The sequence below is a fragment of the Callorhinus ursinus genome, unplaced genomic scaffold (genome assembly GCF_003265705.2).
Source record: "Callorhinus ursinus isolate GAN/ISIS: 27379988/994484 unplaced genomic scaffold, GSC_fseal_2.0 scaffold5, whole genome shotgun sequence".
Classification (NCBI taxonomy): Eukaryota; Metazoa; Chordata; class Mammalia; order Carnivora; family Otariidae; genus Callorhinus; species Callorhinus ursinus.
Window position 1 is genome coordinate 67970291 of NW_027397067.1, and position 23301 is coordinate 67993591.

Genomic DNA, 23301 nt, shown 5'->3' on the forward strand with positions numbered 1-23301 from the left:
GGACTCAATCCCGGGACTCCAGGATCACGACCTGAGCTGAAGGCAGTTGCTTAACCAACTGAGCCACCCAGGCACTCAGCACTTCTTTTTTTAAAAGATTTTATTTATTTGAGAAAAAGAGCATGTGCAAGTAGGGAGAGAGGGGCAAAGGGAGAAGGGGAGGGAGAAACAGACTTCCTGCTGAGCAGGATCTCTATCCCAGGACCCGGGATCACAACCTGAGCTGGAAGGGAGCCACTTAACCGACTGAGCCACCCAGACACCCCTATTGCAAGCAATTCTTATAAAATTAGTTTGAATTATCATAATGAACAACTAGTTATAACAGTCTGCTTTTTGGGTTGAGAGTAGACTGCAAGGAGACAAAGTTGGAGGCAGGGAGGCAGAAGGTTATTATAGTCATCTGAGAAAGTGATGAGTGTGGTGTAGTGTAGGGGGTGGGAGTTGTTGGAGTTTGAATTCACTTTAAAGGTACAGCAAGCAGGATTTGTGTGGGTTAGATGGGCGAAGGAAGGAAGGGAAAGAGAGAAAGAAAAAGGGGGAGAGAAAGAGACAGACAGACAGACACACAGTGAGAGAGAGAGAGGAGGAGCATGGAGAAGGAGAAAGAGCAAGAGTGAGAAAGGGAGGGAGGGAGGTATTTTAGATTTTGGTTGAGGCACTGGAAAGATGGCATTCCAATGTACTGAAATGGGGAAAACTGCTGGAAAGCTGAGTCAGAGAGGAAGCAAGAAGTGCACATTTGTGTCTGTTGAGTTTTAGATGTCTATTAATAATGCTCGTGTAGAGATGAACAGGCTGCAGAAAGAATACACATGAATCTCAGGCGAGGGTCTGGGTTGGAAGTGTTCATTTGGAAGCTGCCATGTATAGACATATGGTATTTAAAGTCAGGAGACTTGCCAAGATCTCTGAGGGACTGGAGAGGCAGACAGAGGTGGGGATGACTTGGAACAGGGTAGCAGAGGTGGAAATGGTGAGAAGGTTGAGTTGAAACCAGAGTTGATGGGGGTGAGGGGATGACTCCAAGGTTCTTTGGCTTGAGGAGTGGAGGAATGAATAAAGGTGGCAGTTTGAGATGGGGATGGCTGGAGGAGGAGCAGGTGTGGGAGAGTTCATCAGGAATTTGAATTTTGACCCATTAGGGCGGGGATGGCAGCTGCAGTGGGAGATGGAGCAGGGCACTTGTGAGGGCACAGCTGAATGGTGGGTGCTAGAGAAAGTGGTGCATAAAAGGGGTTTGCTCTCCTTTTAGTTGAGAAGGAAGTTCAAGGCTTCCTCTTTGTTAAAGCCTGCAAGTGCCTCCATGCGGCAAATGGTGGAGCACATCATTTTCCTCTTACCTCTTACCCACCAGCAAGTTGTCAATCTTCCAAGTTGAGATGCAGTCAAGTGAAGCTCAAAGGCAGGAGAGCCGTTTCCTGCTTGACTTCAGACCTGCCTTCTAGTTTCACTTTCTTTTCCTCAGGAGATGGACACTGGGAATGTCTACAACTGACCCAATGCTGGGGTGGCTCTGCTGCTTTCTCAAGGGCTGCAGGCTCTGTGGCTGAAACCAGGAATCCTAAAACTATGGTCCTTCGGCTAAATCTGGCTCACTGCTTGCTTTATGAAGAAAGTTTTCTTGGAGCACAGTCATTTCCATTCATTTCTGGACACTTTTGTGCTATATCAGCAGAGTTGAATGTTTGCAACAGAGAACATATGGCCTGCAAAGCCTAAAATATTTACTATCTAGCCCTCTACAGAAATTTTGCCAGTCTCTGGCCTGAACATAACTAGTACATCTGAATTCAAGCTGTTTATCCTAAATTTTTCTGTGGGGTGTGTACATATACATACAGGAGCAAAATGGTGATTCGATTTCATAGTCAAACTCCAAACTCAAGGCCAACAGAAGAGATAAGGCACGGGAGTTAGGATTCACCGAGTTCAAAGTATTTTTGAGTAGAGAAGAGTTTCAGTATTACTTTCTGGGAATGAGATTTATTTGCGCTGGTGGCTCTTTTGAAAACCAATCCCTGATGCCGAGTGATGTTGAGAACTTTTTCTTAGCCCTGGGAAATATCTGTGTTAGAGATGTGGTGTGCTTGTGCTAGGTTGCTAGGTACTGGGAGTATTATGAAATTTTTAAAAGTTAAACAGTTTTAAAATAATAAATTGGTCTCAGTATGCATGTGTGTGTGTGTGTGTGTGTGTGTGTGTGTGTATGTGTGTAGAAAAGCTGGGGAACAGTTGGGTAAAGGCAAAACCCAGCTGGCTCAACTATTTTGGGATTTGGAGACATCTAATACATCCAAACGTTGGAAAACACTATATGACAATTTGTTGGAACAGTATAAAAAGAGAAAGTCAGTGAGGTATTATGTTCAGAATCAGAATTACTGTCATCCTTGTAGATGACTTCAGCATCAGTGACCCTTTCAACAAATCTGACCTGAGGGTCATCTTGAGTCCTCTTCAGCCGTGCACAGGCGCAGACACACCCTGGTCCTTGTCGTCACTTGCCATGTGCATTATGAATAGTGGGGCAGTCTAGGCTGTGTGAATATAGCAGTTGCTTCCTTGGGGCCACTGGGCTCCCTGACCTGGGGGCTGTTCAAGCTGAGGATTGACAGTTCTCCATCAAAGATGCTATAGATGTCATTCAGTCATTGCCTGGCATGTAGTTGGTGCTAAAAAAAACATTCACTGAATGATAAAATGAAGAGAGGTAATTTTTAAAGTCTGTTCCAGCCTATCTTCCAGTCCTAAACCCAGGGAACTCTTCTATAGCATTTTAAATGTGACAGAGACCATGAGATGTTCACCAACTCCATTTCCTTTTCCTGAGCACACAGGAGGTATTTCTCAGCTTCCCCTGTACCCTGAGAGGGCTTTCTTGTTTTCTGTTCTTCCAAGGCTACCAGAAACCCAATGTTGAAGATCTCAGTGTCACAAGATGGAAGGAGTCTAGATCCCTGAGTTACTTCTTGGAGAAAAGCAGCTCAGCGGAGCTACCCACTTGCTTTGGGCTGTGATGAGAGCAGGAAATGAAACTCTTATTTTGTTAATGCCCCTCAGTTTGGGGGTTGTTTGTTGCAGCAATTACATGTTAGAGTTCTGTGTTAATGCATTCATATTACATGGCTAAATTAGATAAAAATAACTAAATTCAGGAAAGGAATATTTCAAGTTGAAAAATTACTTTCTGTAGAGCAGTGAAAATGAACTATAGCCACATGCATACAGACAGAAGCATAATGTTGGCAAAAACATATTTACATAATGTAAATCACTCAAGAATACATACCATATGATACCATTTATATAAAGTTCAAATACAAATAAAACCAAACAATGTATTCCTTAGTAATACAAACACCTGGTAAAGTTGATAAACAAAGCAAAATGCAAGAGAGTGTGAAGCTAGGGGAGGATAGTAGACAGAGGAATGTTGGTATGGGTGACAACAAAGGAATTAGAAACTCTTGGAAAGGTTTTATTTCTTAAACCGGGTTGTAAATACACTGATGTTTAATCATTCTTTATAATCTAAATATTTATTATGTATGTTATTTTATACATATGAAGATATTATGGTGAGTCATGCCATATGCACATTTAACTTTTCAATTCAATCATATATGTAACCTGGATATTCAATTACATATAATTATATATCACAATATATTGCCATATATATATGATATGCCCAAATATACTTGATTATGTGCTGTATGTTTTCATATACACGGCAAATTTATAGACATTTATTATTGCAGAAGACTGCATACACAAAAACCTCAAATCTGGGTGATTTAATGGATTTTCAAAGATAATTTTGACCAAATGTACATGTTTCTTAATTTCTTGCATTGGAACCCAAGCCTTCTGTAAGATTTGTTTTATGACACAGATGGCACTAGGGAAGTGTTTCCCAAACTGGGGTCCTTGGATCCTTATCAGTTCATAAGCTAGTTTTGGAATTTTAAAGTCTTGGGAATAATCGCTCGTTTGCTTTTAATAAGGACACCTAAGCCAACAGGTCATTTGATCTATTTCAGCCCAGAATTAAACAACTCAGCCTGTTTACAGTGCTTATGTATTTCATGTTGATTAGAAGTACTGGTTAGCAATTTATCTGTCTTTGATTAATTAAACATGGGAAAAACCAATTTGTTACTAGTCTCAGCTAAGAAGATGAAATTTATCAAAGCATGAGGCCCATGGGAAGAAATTAACAAAATGAATCCCTGCTGGTGAAAAGGTTTAGATCAGTGTCCTATATTAATTCAAGTTCATTTTGTGTTCGTTCATTTACTAACTCATTCATTTACTCAACCAGTATTTGCTACGTGCCAACTCTGTACCAGACAGTTCTAAGTGCCGGGGGTAGAAGGGTGAATATAGTCAAAACCTTTACTCTTATGGACAGAATGTTTGTGCCCCCCGCCCCCCATTCATATGTTGAATCTCTAACCCGCAGTGTGGCTGTCTTCAGAGGTGGGGCCTCTAAGGAAGTAATTAGGGTTATATGAGGTCATAATGGTGGGGCCCTGATCTGATAGGATTCAGTGTCCTTTTAAGGACGTACATCAGAGTGCTCACTGTCTCTCAGTCTTGATCTCTCACTCCATGCACACTCCAAGGGAAGGCCGTGGAGGGCAGAGCAAGAGAGCAGCTGTCTGCAGACCAGTAGGAGAGCTCTCACCAGAAACCAAATTGCCTAGAACCTTGATCTTAGACTTCTCGCCTCCAGAACTTGAGAAAATACACCTCTGTTGTTTAGGTCACCCAGTCTCTGGTACTTTGTTATGGCAACCCTAGCTGACGAATACACCTGTTCTTATAGAAGTCAGAGTATTGCAGTGGGTCTTAGTTTAAGTAGCTGGTTATGCTCACAAAGGGAAGGGAGCTAACGTGCATGTTGGGAGGCATATAACATCATGGTTCAAAACTCTGCTCAGGGGCCCTGACAGATCTGGGACTAAGTCCCTTTTTGGTCATTTGGTAATTTGAGAAGTCTGGGCAAAGGACTTAATTCCTTGAAGCCTCAGTTTTCCCTTCTCTAAAATGGGATGGCAGTATCTACCTCAAAGGGTCCTTGTGAAGGGTAGATGAGCTCATAAAGCACTCGACACACCCCCTCTGTAGAAAAGCCTCAGTATATGGGCTGTTACATATATTAGTTCACACATCTGATTCAGTCCTCACAATGAACCTGTCAGGTGGTGGTTGCTCTCTTCTCCATTTAGGAAACATGGAAACTGGAGTTGGAAGGATTGGGCGCCTTCCTTTAGGTGATGAAGGTCTTCAAGAGCGGAGCTGCTGGGAGATGGCCCCAGGCGTGCCCACCACCAAAGCCTGGGCTGTCTTCCTTGCCTCCTGGTTCCTCCACATCCATGTTTAAAAAGCTAAAAGGGGGGAGCACTCGTCTTTTATGCTGAAAGATCTGATACAGTCCTTTCCTTCCAGATCAGTGATTCTCAACCGAGCATGAGCAGGAGTGACGAATTACCCCTGGGGAAGTATATCATAGTTCCTGGGAGATGAGGATAGCTCACGTGTGAAAGAGCATATAATTTCTTTGACTTGAATTTACGAAAAAAAAAAAACATAATATCTTAGTATTGGCTTGATCTACTTCGTGATTTAATTTAAATGTCAGATTAGGAAGGAAAGGAGAGGTTTATGTTTATATAAAAAGGGCACAATTTAAAAATAGACTGAGACTCTGTTCTTTCTGGGGTCTTCTCAAGGACAGGTCTGTGTCTGGGGCCTTTTTGCAGATGCTGGAACCAGCCCAAGAGGGCTTGTAGGAAGATTCAATGAAACCAAAGCAGGCCTTATACATGGTAGCATTAGTAGAGCTGACAGAACCCTCATGCTAATAAAGATGTTTGCTGCACTGGCATGTGTGTGGCATTGGGTAGGAATAGCTGCCTATAATATTCTAGTTAGCCTGCTCTCAAGTGAGCAACATTTCTGCTAATGATCATAACCAATTAGTTGAATTCTGAAAAAATCTTCAGGGCAAAAATCACTTGTTCCCACTGTTCACAAGGAGTAATGAATTTATATTACATGCGATGGCTGATCCATGCCTTACCGTGGAGAGAATGAGGAAGTTCCAGGCAACATGTCTCCCTTCAAAAAACTAGCTCCCTGAGGGAAACTGAGGATAGGCATCAGGAAGCAAGTGGGTATGCAGGGCATGATGCCTCTGCTTTGGGTGGAGAAAGACACCGGGAGGCCAGGGCACCCATGATCTGTTGCCTCGTAGGTGGGTGTAGAAGGTGCACCCCATGTCCCAGAGGCTTAGGGGAGCAGTGCAGGGTGTAGTTCTGCCTCTGATGACGATGGACCCAGGACTAGAAATTAAACCTCACAGGACTAGAAAGTGTCAATGTGTCCATTTTCTAGACACAGAAACTTGAGACACAGAGAGAAATGGTATGTCCAAAGTCACAGCAGCTAGCTGGACTCAGGAAGTCAAACCCAGACTCTGGATGTCCTGCCCACTGACCTTTTTTTGTCATCAGTTCTTCAGTTTCAGGAAAATCTATACCATAGCCCCAGAGACCTACCTATGTCATGACTGTCATTCTACCAGTCTGCCTCAGTCGGTAGCCAGGCAGGAGAACAGGACCATGCCAGGCAGTCAACTAGGATATCTGATTTCTGCCCTTCTCTCACCTCCTGAATTCCTGTCAATATTTTCCACTGGGCAAAACTATTGAGAAGCTAGTGGACATGATGGGTAGGAAGTGTGGTTTGTAGATCAGAGCAGAGCAAGGAAAGGGGGAAGAACGGAGCTGACACATAGGCAAATGAGCTTCAGCAACCACTTGCCCTTAGCTTGAGGGTTCTTGAGAGAGTTAATTTCCAGAGAGCTGGGTGATGAAGCCATTTGTAAAAATTAGAGCGACAGTCCTAGACTCGTTGAATCATGGAGCCATGGGCTTGGGATAATAATAACAGTAATTAGCAGGTGTAGGTGTGCCACAGGGCCAAATGGCACATTAGAGTATCAGATAGATCTGGATTCACGTTTATGCTCTTTGACTTACCAGGGGTATGACTGTGGCAAAGTAAGGAAACCACTGTGTTTTCTGGTTTACTTATCTTTAAAATGCAGATCATAAAATTTTCTTTGTAGAGTTTTTGCAATGTGCCAATGGTAAAATGAATATACAGCATCCTTAACCGTGTCTGGCATATGCAGGTTATCAATAAATAATAGCCCTCGTATGACCTCACTGATATGAGGAATTCTTAATCTCAGGAAACAAACTGAGTGTTGCTAGAGTGGTGGGTGGTGGGAGGGATGGGGTGGCTGGGTGATAGACAGTGGGTAGGGTATGTGCTATGGTGAGCGCTGTGAATTGTGCAAGACTGTTGAATCACAGACCTGTACCTCTGAAACAAATAATGCAACATATGTTAAGAAAAAAGAAAAAGAAGAAGAAGATAGCAGGAGGGGAAGAATGAAGGGGAGTAAGTCAGAGGCGGAGAGGAACCATGAGAGACGATGGACTCTGAAAAACAAACTGAGGGTTCTAGAGGGGAGGGGGGTGGGAGGATGCGTTAGCCTGGTGATGGGTATTAAAGAGGGCACATTCTGCGTGGAGCACTGGGTGTTATGCACAAACAATGAATCATGGAACACTACATCAAAAACTAATGATGTAATGTATGGTGATTAACATAACAATTAAAAAATAAAAAAATAAATAATAGCCCTCAGGCTTCAGCAGGACCCGTGTCCTATAACCCTTAGAGGAAGTGAATGTCCTTTGATATAATTCCTTGTCTACACTATTTTATGGGATAAGTTTAGAGAAGAGCATTTCCTCATCAATTTATACTTCTGTCAACAATTTTTGATGAGTGGCCATTTTCATACACTTAAATTTATTGTGGGTGTTATCATTTTAAAATACCTTTATGTTGACTGCTTTCTGGGGGGTCATGTTCATGGCCACTGACTCGGGTGAGCTGAGATGAGTATAGACACAAAAACAGAGGGTTAGCTTGACTACTGGCAATAACTGAATAAAAGGATATAGTATCTGGAGTGGAATATAGGCCCCTCATGTATTCATCCATTATTTTAATATTTTGAAGTCTCTCCCACGTGTGAAGCACTTGTCTCAATATCACCTTCTCAGGGGGCTGATAATAATAATTGCTATCATTTCTCTAGTGTTTGTTATGTGCCAGGCACTATCCTAAGTGGTTTAAACTCATCAACTCTCACAATAACCCAGTGAGATCATTTCTATTATTGCCCTCATTTACAATGTGACCTTGGCTGGGAAATATTTCACTGTTAAGTGAAACAACCTGGTCAAGATCACACAGTTAGCAAATGGCCAAACCAGGATTCAAACTCAGGCAAGTGTAGCCCAAGAACCTGCGCTTTTGCTCTGTCCTACATTCTTCCTCAGATACTTACGTTAGGAATATTCCATGTCCCCTTTTCTCCTCACTCTGTTCCTCCTATCTGCTCATGCCATTTTGCAGGTGCTTCTTGTAAAGTTGTAGAAATAAGCTGAGTCAATAGAGATAATTCACAACTTAAATGAACTCTGCAAATTACCCGCAAGACAAAAGTCCCACCTCCTCAGGTATGTGCATATCTTCACAAAAATCTAGGTTCAGTGGGGAGGAATAGGAAGGGCAGAAGGAGATTCTCCATTCCCTGTGGAGGTACAGCCTTGTTCCTGGGATCCTCATAAACCTGTCACCTATGGAAATGCTTAATTGGGGTTTACAGTGTCATCACCATTGCCGTCACTACTGAGCTCATGCTTTCGATGATTTCTCATCATTGCAGGAGAGCACAATAGTGCCCGTGTTCAGCACTTCTGTGCTAACTTCTAGTTTATTTACGTGCTCATCTGATGCAGTTTCAGTGCCATCCATGAAGTTTGGCATGATCCTATTCTCAGTATTGATAAAATCTTCAAAGTCTTCATTAGCAGGTTCATTTTTCAAACATCCCTATAGTCCAAAACCTGTGCCAAGCATTTGCCAATATTGATGTATTAATACTGTTCCAAGCATTAGCTACTGCAGAAATGACAATCTCAACTCTTTTAGTATGTCTTGGATTCCTAGACTTTTGTTCACTGCAACAGGCTTTCAGCTAAAGGAAAACAAAAGGTGGAGGGGAATTTATGCTTGCTCTCCATGGAATATAAAATTCCTTGACCAATAAGATGGTATCACAGATATAACTTTGAGGGAGGAATAAATGCTGAAAACATTTTTTCCCCAAGAAGTTTAGGAGAGGGATGTTGGGGTAGTGTCCATGAAGAATAAAAACTTTTTTAGTCCGGGTTGCCTGCAATGAACTCAAGCATAGGTGTGGAGGTGTATTGAATCAGTCAGAAGGTATTTATGTGCTCACCCACACGTTCCCGTTTGCACAGTAATGACAGATAGGTTGTATACATCAGTTAAACATCATGGAGGTTGGCTCTTTCCAGTCACCACCCACTTAATCTTTTTGTAGAATTGGCACATCTGAAAACAGTCGCCCTGGACCCAGTGTCAAAACCAGCCGGGGTTCACTCATCAGCCATTGCTCAGGTTTTTCTAGAAACAGCACCAGTAGAGAGCTGTTTCATTAGCATGTGCAAATTTGTGAAGGATTAAGGTGTTCATCAGATATGATCTTAGCAAATTTACACATGTAATTCTTGCTGCTTCATGATCAACAGAAGCTTTGTCACCACAGATTTTCAAATATTTTATACCCTGATACTTTTTAAGTTTCTGCAGCCAACTTCCCGAATATTCACGCTTACCTTCAGTGTTTACCTCTTCATGGGCTAGCCTGGCTGGTTTTGTGATCAGCAAGCAAGTCAGTGGCATACATTCACTTTACTATTTTCAAATCTGATAAATCCAAAATCAGGATATTTATATTTTCCTCAAGGTAATGCTTCACTCATTTTTCTTTAGTTCTTGGTTGTCATAATCACTGTAAAACATCAACAAATTGTCTTTCAATTTCACTAAGTTGTATATAGTGTTGGTTCCCACTTTATATTCAATGATAAGTGACCTCACAGACACACCACAATTTCTGCAACAACTCCTCTTTCTTGGCTATTGATAAAAATAATACTTATTTTTCTTCTATTATTCGTTGGGATATTTTTACGTTTTTTTTTTAACATTTTCAGAGTGTAATTAAAAGCCACACCTGCTCCCTCCAACAATTGAACAAAAAAAATATCAATTAGCAGCAGAGACACATGTGATTGGTAGAAACACTAAGACAAAACTGGCATCAAATATCAATTCAGGTCTTATTTTGCACAAAACTTGCAAACAATATCAAAAAAATTCTGGAATTGTGCATGAGGGATTATGAACCATATTATCATTTGACAACTGTGGAAATTGAGGGTTGGCAGGATTCTCTGGCTTGAAGATTTATAAGAATTGCTTGCCTCAGTTCCATTTTGAAGTCAGACTGAATTTTGAATATACAGGTTGACACTTCATTAAGTGGTGTGATTAAGCAAGTTGTTCATGCTTTGTGTATCTATTTCTTCAATGGTACATGGGGATATTCATCTCCACCTTGAGAATTACCAAGAGAATTGGTATAACATATTTCAGTGTATAATCTGATTATTAGCAGAGGTAAGATCCTCTTTGCCCAGCATAATTCTTCCATCTGTGGGAGTCTGTAGAACTCTCTACATACACTGACTAGAATGATGAAGTCGGATGAATAGCTGAATGGTCTTTTAAACACTCAAAGCTCAGGCTTTTAGTTGCAGGAGCCATGTTTTTGGAGAGAGCAGCAGTTTTCTTCTTGGCTGAACCCCTGGCGTTGAGCCTCAAAACTCAGAGTCCCAAGGACTCATGGAGCATATATTTTTATGCCATAAATAACAGCATGTTATGAATGGAGGATGGTTTAAGAATATTTTTTCTCCCCTGCCGTTATCCAAAGGAATATCCCAAAGGAAGGCAAGAGTGTTGGACAATGGTAGAGATTTCTGAGGGCACTGTGAGCCCCATCTCCAGGTTCACTCTGTGTCTATTGAGATTGAAGGAGGGAACTGAAACTTGAGTAGGTTTCAGAGGACCTGAGAACAGTTGAGACTTGCATGTGAATTCCCATGATATACACAGGAGACCTACAAAGTTCTTGAGAATTCTGTACTGTCGGCTTGGACTGAAAGAGATTACTATATGAAAGAAGTCTGTTTGCTTTCAACATTGTACTGGTAAGAAACAAGCTGATAAAACTATTCAGTTGCAAGCAAGTGCCACCTTTTATGAAAAAGTAAGACGACTCAGGTGACAGAGGCTCAAGCCCAGAGCGGGAGAGCCATGAGCCGAGAGGGAGGAGCCACAAACCTCAGAGGATCATTCACAGGCCTTGAAACCTAATGAAATTTTCCTGGCTGGATTTCAAAATTGCTTGTCTCTTTTTTTTTTTTTTTCCCCTTTCATTTTCTTACCTTTTGGAGAAGGAATATCCGTGACTGTCATTTTATGTCATTCCTGGCATTGCATGTGGGGGCAGATAACTTATCTCTTGAGTTTCACAAGCCCACAGATAGAGATGAATTGTACCCCAGGATGGATTATACCCAGAGCCTCCCCCTTGCCTAATTTAGATGACTTAGATCCTGAGATTTGGGTTCTTTGATCTGATTTGATTTATACGAGGTTTTGAACTTTGAGTGATCCTATAGTCAGATGAGGTTTGCAGGGGACTTGGGATGGAGAGAATGTGTTTTGTGTGTGAGACAAACATGAATCTTTTGGGCCAAGGGTGGACTGTGGTAGATTGAATAATGGCTCCTTAATGATATTCACATCCCAATTCCCAGAACCAATGGATACATTACCTTACATGGCAGAGGGATGTGGCACGTGTGATTAAATCAAGGACACCAAGATTGAGAGATTATCCTGGATTAACCTGGTGGGCCCAGTATAATCACAGGAGTCCTTAAAAGCAGGGGCCACTTTCTGACTGTGATCAGAAGAGGAGATATAATGATGGAAGCAGGGTCAGAGAGATGCTATGTGACAGGCTTTGAAGATGGAAGAAGGGATGCACACACGAGGAATGCCTGTGACCTCTGGAAGATAGAAAAGCCAAGGAAATGGAATCTTCCCGGCCGCCTCCAGAAAGAAATGCAGTCTTGCCAACACCTTGATTTTAACCCAATGAAAACCATGTCTGACCTCCAGAACTGTAAGATAATCAATTTGTGCTGTTTTAAGCCACTAAATTTGTGGCAATTTGTTATGGCATCAATAAAAAAAAAAATGAATGCAAGCGTATCAAGGTATCTCTCATGTGCATCTTACTGGAGAACAGGTGAAAGCCATTGGTAAAGAAGGATATTTGGGGTAGGGAGAGATTATATTCCAACCAGACTTCATGGGGCGAGTAGCATTTAAGCTGGGCACTGGGCGTAACTGATGGAGAGGATTCTCTCCTGTAATAATCAAAGACAGAGTGGCCTGGATGGATATGCAGAGTGCAGTGGGGAACTCCATGCCATCTGGGGCATCATCCATTAAAAGGACCAGACACTTTCTGCCTGCTGCTTTGAGATCCTTTTAGTTATTTGGCCTCTGGGACTAGAAACCTCAAAATATGTTGCAGTTAGAGTTCTTAAATCACACTGTTCATTATTATTGCCCTTGGGAAGCTCAGTGACTTTTATGCACACAGCAGAGACCTATATGAACTATATGAACTATATGAACTATTACTCCCCGAGATGTCATTCCTTTGTCAACTTCCTGAGTGACCTTGGGAAAATCATCATCTCCTGGGTTTCATTTTCTTCTTCAAGGAGATAACAGTATCCTCGCCCCCTTCTCTTAATTTAATGTTTGTGTGTGTGTGTGCGTGTGTGTGTGTGTGTGTGTGCGCGCGTGCCCCCCTTATATCTCCAGCAAATTCCACTTTTCAGCTCCTAGGAGAGTGGGAGGATGACTTAGAAACTTTCTGTCAAGGGCTTTGAACTTTTCTAGAGTGATTCTTGAATTTATTTAGGAGATAGAGCACCTGGAAAGCATGGCTCTTGAAAGAACACCATGAAATACTGGTATATTTAATTCTGGGTTATTCAATAGGAACAGCTTTACTTCCAGACAATCTGACAGTCAGCATCTGATTTAAAAACCACAACCTGAGTACACATATCCACTAAAAGAACAAGATGTTGGTCTAAACATGCTCGGCTGTTCCGGAGTTTTTCTGGTAATATTTCTTTGCTGCTTGTTCACTCATTCTCATCTGCCAGTACTTTAGGTAGCAGATGTCTAAAGTTTAAGAAAAAAGTATCTGGGAAGAAAACTTGAAATTGGAAAAAAATGTGATCTCAAACTTATTTTTTCCTTGATAATTGAAAAAAAGAAGTCCTTATTTAGTTTCATGGCAGAACACTTCCTTCAGAGACCTAGTGTTCAGTCCGAGTATGTTTGAGAACTCCCATGACTGTGAGCACACCGTGAGATTCCTGAGTGGAAAGGCCAGCAGAAAGGCCATTTCTTTTTGTATTCTGGAACGTATTTAAGTAGTTACTGTCTCTTCTCACTATTTAACAATAATAGCTAATATTTACTGAACACTTACGGCTTCTCAGATGCTGTGCTAAGCCCTAAGTACATATTAGGATACTATTATAATTATCCTAGGCTTACAGATGAGACAGTGATCTCACAAAGATTATCTGCTCAGGGTCACAAAACTGATATGCAGAGAGACAGAATTCAAACCCACGGCCTGATCCCAGAGCCTGGAATCACTGCTCTACTCCTAATTCCAAATCTCACTTCGTCCTCTGGTGCCCACCCTTGATCCCAGGATGCTGTCACTTCTGGGGTGCTTATAGCATTCATTCCTGTGCCTTTTTCTGTGGTTCCTCTACTCAACCAGTTGGGCATCTCCTCAAGGTTGGTCCAGTGGCAGCTTCCAGAGTCCCAGGCATGTGTGACCATGGGGGTCATGCTGTGAGCTGGTAGGCAGTGCAGAGCAGCGGGCAGAGAACTCATCCTTGCTGTAGGAGCCCCTGTTGCTCTTTGCCTGATGGCCTCAGCTTCAGTTCAGATGTCAACTTTTTGGAGAGATATTTCCTGATCCCACTACTTGAAAATGTCTCTTTCCCCAGATGCCACCCTGTTTCGTTTCTTCCACAGCATGTGCCCCAACCAGATAGCGCTTGTTTGCTCCCTTGTGTGTTGTCTTGTCCCTCTCCCCAAGAATGGAAACTCTAGGAGGGCAGAGACCCTATCTCTCTTGCCCACATTTGTATCTTCAGTGCCTGGAACAATGATTGGCTTATAATAAAACATACTGAAGTACTTGTTGAAGAAATACATGAATGAACACACTGAAATGTTTTTGAAATGCTTTATTCATTAGATAAATATTGAATATCAGTGTTGTGCTGGACATTGTTCTAAATGTCAGGAATACAGTGGTGAGTACTGTGAAGCAAACCACTTAAAAAAATATGGACTCTAGTTGTGTCTTCAAATTATCAACAGCCAGGCCATTTGGTTAAAATTATGGTGATCATAGAGCGTGATTTACTTTGGTTTATACTTTTGTCCTGACCTAAGTCATAATAATAATAATGCCCCTTCCACTCTCAAAAGTGTCCTGGTTTGGATGATAAATTATGTATTCAGCATAGTTAAACTTGAGGTATCAATGCAATAACTACCAGCAGACAGGCAAACAGCAGATAAAGTAACCCTGTTATGAATTAGTCAAAGAGTGGGTCTAGTTGCTGTGTATAGTATTCGTTTTGGGATGTTGCAAGTGATGGGGAAACGGTGCAGACCGACCTGAGCAGAAACGTCAAGGGGAATAGGCAGACTCACGAAGGTAGTCCGGCAAGGTAGGATCCAGCACTCAAACTCCAGGGTGTTCCCCTCATCCTGGAGTAGCCCTAGCCTCACCCTTCCTGGTATCAAATGGCCGCAGCAGACCTGGCCTCAACCTGTCTCAGTTCAAGTACAGCAGAGAAAGTGAGAGCCTTTCCCAGGAGTGCTCATGCAAGTCCCGAGACTGACTCAGACTGGTCCAGCTTGGGTCATATACTCCTGCCCTTCTTCCTAGCAAAAGGTGGAGTGCTGATTGGCTAAGGCATAAGTTATGCTTCCCACCCTTGTAGCTGAATATGGAGTCCTACCCAGATCACATCTCCAGAGATTGGAAGAGTAGCAGGGCTGTCCAAAAATGGAAAAAGGGGATTTTTTTCAGAAGAAAAGAGGAGGTATTCAAAATATGGTTGGGGAACCTAAAGCGTCCACAAACATACTGTTTGTGGATGTCTGCATGTGCACACGTGTATGTTTTTGGGCTGATCAACAGTCTTACTAAACCAGGGCAATAGCTTCCATCAAATAATTTTATATCTATATAATCTCTTTCTCAGGTTTCTGTTTTACAGATCCAAATAAAGTTTTCTTTTTTCTCCCCATCACCACCCCGTTTAAGAATCCCTTACTTTCCCTACAGTATGTGGCAGGCCTTCACACACATTGATTTTCTCTCTCTTGGACTTCTATGTACAGATGTGCAAGTTGTGCACGGCACATACACCATAATGTGAATTGTGCAATATGGTGACCCTATGTAATCCTCATAGAAATTCTCCTAGCAGGTGAGGGAAATGGGGCACGGGAAAGTTAATTGATTTGTTTTAGGTTGTCCTCTAAATCCTTTCTTCTTTCACTTAGAGACTCTGGTCAGGGCAAAAAAGTTCTCATGCTCATTTACCTGGGAAAGAAGTAATTGCTTGTCGCCATTAAACCCTCCTCATGCCTTTAAATAGACACTTTTCCTGAAGCCTTGGAAATTATAATAAGGTATTCTCATTTTTGTTTTACATTTAGACAGATTAAGCAAAAACAGATTTAAAAAATCAGTGAACCATCTGTACGGTTTATACCTTTAGGTGTAGAAGAAGCCCATAGGCATGATTAATTCTGTGAAAGGTATGCAAAGCACCAGAATTTCTAAATCCTGCTTGGGTCTCTTTGTTCCCAGTCTTAGCCAGTCGATAGCTCCCAAATCAAACTTGGAAAGAAACATGGGAATTTAGAGTTGGTTCTTGAATTTTAGTGCTCTTTGTAATCACTGTGAGTGCTTCTGAAAAATACAAATTCGTGGCCTCCACTTCAAGACATTCTGATTCAATGTTTCTGGAATGTGCATTTTTAACAAGCACCCTGGTAACTGTAATGTGATGTATCCGTGAACATTCTTTGAGAAATAGAGGTTTTGAAATGAAGTTTTCAATAAAAATGAGACGAGCTATCCTTTTCTGCATTCATTCAATATTCATTGAATCCTAAGTGCCTATAATGGTCACAGTCCTAGGAATGCGTAGTGTTTGGACTTCCAAAATAGTCTGTCATTTTCCTTTTGGTATTCACAGTGACAATGTTTTAGAAGAAGTTACCCCCTTTTAAAAGCAGACAAATATGCAAAGGCTAGAGGTGTGTGCAAGGCCCTGGATCCCAGGGAAGGTTCCTGAGTGCAAGATGTCTTTCCTTCTGAGATACCCATTTGGTCAAAAGAGGCAAACTGGAGGTCAGGCAGCTGGTCTCTCATCTTTATATAGAAGTAACAGTGCAAGAGCTACTCAGGCTGATGTCAGCAAAGAAGAGGTGGGAAAAGTTTTTGTGCATCAATAATGCATGCTTTTGCTTTCTTATATCCCTGTCAAATCAAGAGGAAGCACATCCTCCCTCTAAACATGCTGCGTGAGTATGGAAAAGAAATATAAGATCTCTGTCTCAGCTGTGATTAAAGATAGGAAAGGAATGAATATTTTTTTTTTCTGTCCCCACTCTGACACCTGGGGAAATTGAGGCTCAGATAGATCAAGTGGTTTGCCCAATATCACATAGCTGGCATTCTCAGCTATCTCTTACTGCTAACAAACCACTCTGGAATGTAGGTGCTTAAGGCAGCAATTTATTACCATGTCAGAGTTCTGGGAGGTTCTTACTTTTTGGCTCTCCAAATGGTTGCAGTCAGATGGCAGCTGGGTTTGGAGCCATCTGAAGGATCAACTGGGCTCAATGTCTAAGATGGCTTTTTTCTCACATGCCTGGTGCCTTGGTGTTCTTTGGCCATTTTTTTTCTTACTACATCACATCTCATCCTCCAAGGCCTTGGCTTGTACTTTGCACAGCATAGTGGATTTAAGGTCATCACACTTCTTGTATGGGGGCTAGCTTCCAAGATGGCAAGAAGAAGAAGCTCCCAGCCCAGTTAAGTAAGGCTACAGATGACATCATTTCCACCATAACCTGTTGGCCAAAGCTGTCACAGGCTCTGTCAGAACCAAAGGGATAGAGAAATACACTCTCCCTTTTGATAGGAAAATGTCAAGATCACACTGCAGAAGATCATATGGGATGAGAGATACTGATGTGGCCATCTTCCGGTGATTTTATTTTGCATGTGGGGAGGATGTGATTCATTACGGGCCAGAGGGAAAACTCTAATATCTTATCTACGAAGATGGTACTTGAATGAGTCATGCCTTCTGGTACTCATGTTCTGTGTAATTCTTACCCCTTGAATCTTGGCTGACTCCTTGACTTGCTCTTGACCAATAGAATATGGCAAAAGGGTACTTCATAAGAAGCCTTGCAGTGTCTTTTGGAATGAATGTGCTCATTCTTGGGGAAGCCAGCTGTCAAGTAAGAAGTTGATTACCCCAAAACCACCATGCTTCGAGGAAGTCCAAGTTAGCAACATGGAGAGAGAAAGAGAGATGCCCTACCGGCCACAGCTATTCCAGTCATTCCAGCACAACTGCCAGACATATGAGTAAAGAAATTATCTTGGACATTCCAGACTCAGCAGGACCATGGGGAGACTAACCAAGGAATGCGGGTGATAGTCAGAGTGGAAACCCCAGACACAGAGCCTTAGTGAAGCTGCCCTGGCCATTTTTAGACATTCACACAACCCAAGTTTAAGCACTATCCCTGCTGTGAGCTGAATAGAATAGCTATTGCTTTATGCCATTAAGATTTGGGGTGGTTTGTTATATAACAATAGATAACTAGAATACCTAATAATAATAATAATAATAATAAAATACTTCTAGACACTGTGCTAAGTGCATTATATATACTTAAATCATATATATATAATTTATTTCACATACTTATATACATTTTATATATGAAATAGGTATATATATAAAATAGATCTATTATACATATCTATAGCTAATATAATCTACACAGTAACCCTGCAAAACTAGAATTCAGAATGTTACTCTACTTTATAGAAGAAGAAAAAGTTAAGTAACTTGCTCTAGGAATCAACCATGTGGTGAAGCTAGAAGTCAAGACAGGTAAGTTGAGGCTGGCAGCCATGAGAGTTCATGTCTAAGTCCAAAGCCCATGCTCTTCCTCTATTTCATACTGCTTGGTCCTTTTCTAGCCTTGGCTTAGTTGAACCAATTAACAGCTTTACAAATAGAACAAATCTTTTATGGGTGCAGTATGGAGGAAGAGGAGGAATGAGCTCCATTTGTGGAAAAATACCTGGTCCTGACAGCGACATGTGTTGGGGGTATGGTTGGGCTGAGGTTCTGACCCCCTCTCCCTCTTCTGTTACAAATTTTCCAGAATTTTCCTGGGACTGAGTTGAGAACATATGCCATGTGAAAGTGGGAGAAGACCAGAAATAGCTCATTTGAGCTGGTGCATGAAATTTTATTGGGAACAGGTATGATTTTGGCAAGACCATGGGGCAACCAAAGAGAAGAAGACTGTAGGTCACACAAGGTGGTTCTATGCTTTAGTGACTTGAGGACAGCCTATCCAACTCATCATCAGAAGTTCCAAAAGTTGCTGAATAGTTGGAAGAACCAGGCAACTGGCTGGACTGACTTGCTCCCTGAGGCTTTTTGCAGCTGTAAGCAAGTGCCCTGAATCAATAAGATTTTCACTTTAGGAAGAGAAGAGATATGGCCATGGATTTCTACCAGTGGGAAAACGACGTAGCCCTGTCTTTGCCAACTGGCTGGTCAACTCTTCTTATTGCATTAGCAGAATGAAATTTTGCTATTGGCCCCAGTACCTCTGGAAAGCCTCCATGATTCCTGTGGCCTTTTCTGCTTTTTTTCTCTATTTTTTTTTTTTTTTTTTTGCCTGGATGAACTAGTGTCTAGAAGAGTACCTGAGATGCGGTATTTGCTAAATGAATGAACTTCTTCATCCTTTACTCTTCAGTATTCGGTAACATTCACGAGGTTCTTTTACCATTGAAATTAAAAATCTTAAGACCTTGGAAGCCAAGGTCTTAGAGCTAATAAATGAAGGATCTAAAGTTCACTGTTGTTGTCTTTTATTTTATTTTATTTTTTAAAAAGATTTTACTTATTTGACAGAAAGAGAGATAGTGAGAGAGGAAACACAAGCAGGGGGAGTAATAGAGGGTGAAGCCAGGCTTCCTGCGGAGCAGGGAGCCCGATCTGGGACTCGATCCCAGGACCCTGGGACCATGACCTGAGCTGAAGGCAGACGCTTATTGACTGAGCCGCCCAGGTGCCTTGTTGTTGTCTTTTATATACAGGTGATGTAATCACATATATTATATATATGTATTTGGTTGATTTCTATTATGTACACACGCATATATTATGTCAGGAACTTAAAAATTGTTAAAATTATAAAATTTCATTTGGTAAAGGGGGAATGATGGCACTGGAAGGGTTGGAGGGAGGAACACAGGAAATGAATCATTTGGATACATCAACTCTCTGGAAATGGTATGGGCATCTTGGATGTTAGCCCATTAAACTGGCTTATAAGATCCTTTGATTTTATAAGTGGATGAAGAATGTAAATGCATGCAAATAAAGTCACGAAATGAGATTAAATGGGGAAATCTAAGAGAAGAGCTTGAGATAATATTTTATTTCTTACACCCCGCCACCAAAACAACATGGCAACCAAGAGACATGTTTGAAGGGGGCTCATGGGTCCCAGTGCAAAGCATGCCAAAATAAAAGGACACAATATAGTATATGAGAATGAAGAGAAGTAATCGAAATCAGTACATGACAGATCCTTCATTTTTGAGACAGTGTGACAGATGTCTTTTCTTGTATGGTGTTAAAGATCACAACGAGGTACTACTCCCCTGTAGATTGGGAATTCCAGCGTAGATCATAATTTCAAAAAAATAAAAATCAATAGTTTTCTTTTCATTTACAGTGATTAATAGTGCAGCAAGTGTCTGTACAGTTATTCCGTGAATTTGCACTTAATAGATTAGTTACTCAAAAACTGTATTTTTTAGAAAGTAGAAAAACTATCCAGTTATATAGAGAATAACTGATGTTCTCACTAAAATCTTACAGAAAACAGATTAAAGAGAGGAGCTGTTTTGGTTAAATCTGGGATGGAGGCCCTGGGACCTTGTCCATTTGCCCTCTGTCTCTCACTCCAGGGTGGTTTATGCAGCAATACCTCTTAGACATATGCGAGGGCTCTGTGAAACTCCATGTGAAATCCCTCATGGGAGATTGGGAAGCCGGAGGACTCAGTCCTCAGGTACTCATTTTTTCTAGTAGCACATATCCTCTGAATAATTCTTCATCCCTCTTTATTCTGCGTGGACAGAATTGACCAGCTGATTCAGGAGACCAGTGGGATATTTACTTTGTGGTCTGTGGGCCACCTACATTTTCCGACTCTTTAAGAGTGAATACATTATACACACACATACATGCCCATAATTTTTCCCATGGTGTCTTCTTTGCCTGGAATGTCTTTTACTGTCTGTCAATAAATGAGAAAATTCTTCAGGGCTCAACCAAATAGTTCTTTCTATGTATCTTTATCTCACCTCTATTGGAAAATAACAACTTCCCTTGTATCACTAAAGTCTGTTATTCAGGCTTCTATATTCCATGGCATGGTGATTATTTGTGTATCTATTCTACTTATTCGTTCACTAAATCATTCAGTGAATATTAATTAAGCACCTTTTAGGTGCTAGACGCTATTCCAGGTGCTGGAGATTTAGTACAAACAAAACGAATAAAACTATGAGGTCAAGAGAAGTCATGTTATATTTAGCTCCATAACCCCTGTGTTTAGTATATGAGCTGTAGTACAGCTCAATAAAAATGTGTCAACATGAAATGACATAAGATCTGTTATTTGAGTACCACTCATCAGGACAGATGATGGATTTGAATCAGGATGAGGTTTCTCTATTTGCAATATGTTTTGGAAATCATCTAACTCTTGTCATGGAAGGCATGAGGGTTCATCACCCACATGGCTCTCATTTTATTTTGGTTTCATTTATAACACAGATAGCTTTTGATGAAGATAAGCTCCCTAGCTCCCAAGATTGTACTTTTAGCAGGTCTGAGAAAGAAAACATTGGTTTAGTTAATTTTGTTTGTTTTTATTATTATTTTTTAATTTTTAACAATTTTTAAATATTTATTTATTTATTTGAGAGAGAGAGAGAGAGAGAGAGCACGCACGAGAGTGTGGGGGAGAGGGGCAGAGGGAGAGCAAGAGAATCCTCAAGCAGAGTCCCTGCTCAGCAGGGGAGCCCGACGCGGGGCTCAATCCCAGGACCCTGAGATCATGACCTGAGCCTAAACCAAGGGTCAGACGCTTAACTGTGCCACCCAGGTGCCCCTAGCCTTGTTTGTTTTTATGGAGAGCCTTTTATATTGCATCAAGAAAAAGGGTGATTATTGTAAAACATATAGATGGGATCAGGAATAGGAAAATCGTCAGAATTAGAGGGAGTGCAAACTATTGGCTGTTCTATTTGTCTCTTTTTCATGAACCCATGGTTTCTCTCCCATGGCTGCTCAGCTTCTACCTGCCTACATGTTTCATTCTATTTTCTTTTTTTTTTTTTTAAAGATTTTATTCATCCATTTGAGAGAGAGAGAATGAGAGATAGAGAGCACGAGAGGGAAGAGGGTCAGAGGGAGAAGCAGACTCCCCGCTGAGCAGGAAGCCCGATGTGGGACTCGATCCCGGGACTCCAGGATCATGACCCGTGCCGAAGGCAGTCGCTCAACCAACTGAGCCACCCAGGCGCCCCTCATTCTATTTTCTTTACTGACTGGCTTCCTCTGTTTACTTTCATTTTACTTCCTATAACTCTAGCTTGCATATTGCCCTTCATAGCCCTACTTTACTTCAGGAAATTTTCCTCTCTCTCTTTTTAAAAATTTTTTCTTCTTACTCATAAACTTGTTTATTGAAGTATAGTATACAGACAAAAAAATTGCACACATTTTTGGTGTAGGGCTCAATGATTTTTTCCAAAGTGAACATACTTGAATTACTACCACCTAGATAAAGAAATGGAACATTACCAGCTTCCTAGAAGCTTCCACCTTTGTCCCAGTCACCAGCCCTTCTCCAAAGGCAACTGGTAGCTTGGCTTCTAACACCATAGATTAGTTTGCCTGTTTTAACATTTATAAAAATGTAATTATATACCCTTTACTCTGAGTCCAGTTTCTTAGTATTTAGTACTATATTTGTGATTTCCGTCCATGTTGTTTTGTGTGGCACTGGTTCATTCATTTTAATTATGATATAGTCATTATTGTATGAGTATACTATACCATATTTATCCATTCTACTACTGATAGCCATTTGGGTTATTTCCAGTCCAGGGTTGTTATGGATAACGCTGCTATGCAAATTTTTGTTGTTTTTTGGTATTTATATTTGAGAGTTGAACTGGTTATCAGACATACAAATTTTACTTTGGTAGATACTACCCAAGACTTTTCAGAGTGATTATCTCAATTTATACTCCCCCAGCAGTGCAGGAGAGTTCTACATGCTCCATATCTTCACCCTTACTGACAGTTGGTATTATCAACCTTTTTCTTTTTAGTCATTCCAATGGGTATGTGGAAGTATCTCATTGTAGTCCTAATTTGCATTTCCTGAATGACCAATAAGGGTATTTGTATGTGTTTGATGTTACTTGGGTGGGGCACCTCACATATCGTTTTGCCTTGGGTCAGTCCTGGCTCACTCCTGTTGTCCTGGTATAATTATTGAGTGGTCCCAGTTTGGATGATGCATTATATGGCCACCCTACATAGCATATGTTCTTTTGTGAGGTACTGTTCAAATCTTTTCACCATTTTCCTATCACATTGTCTGCCTTTTTTTCCCTGATCTATATGAACTATTTATGTCGTACGCATATAAATCCTTTGTTGGTTATACCTATTGTAAATGCATTCTACTCTGTGGCTCGACAGGTCATTTCTT

The 23301-nt window shown here is 41.2% G+C and overlaps 2 long non-coding RNA genes across 2 annotated transcripts in view; both read left to right on the plus strand.

The window, feature by feature from the left end:
• The window catches only part of LOC112823385 (uncharacterized), a 229542-nt gene that overhangs the window by 68572 nt on the left and 137669 nt on the right, over positions 1–23301 (plus strand). The window contains exon 6 of the long non-coding RNA XR_012378333.1: positions 21922–22098. This is a non-coding gene — a long non-coding RNA (uncharacterized lncRNA). The remainder of the gene's footprint in view (positions 1–21921; positions 22099–23301) is intronic.
• On the plus strand, positions 10293–12309 carry LOC141372846 (uncharacterized). The gene is made up of 2 exons (XR_012378341.1): positions 10293–11237; positions 11850–12309. It is a non-coding gene; the product is annotated as an uncharacterized lncRNA (long non-coding RNA).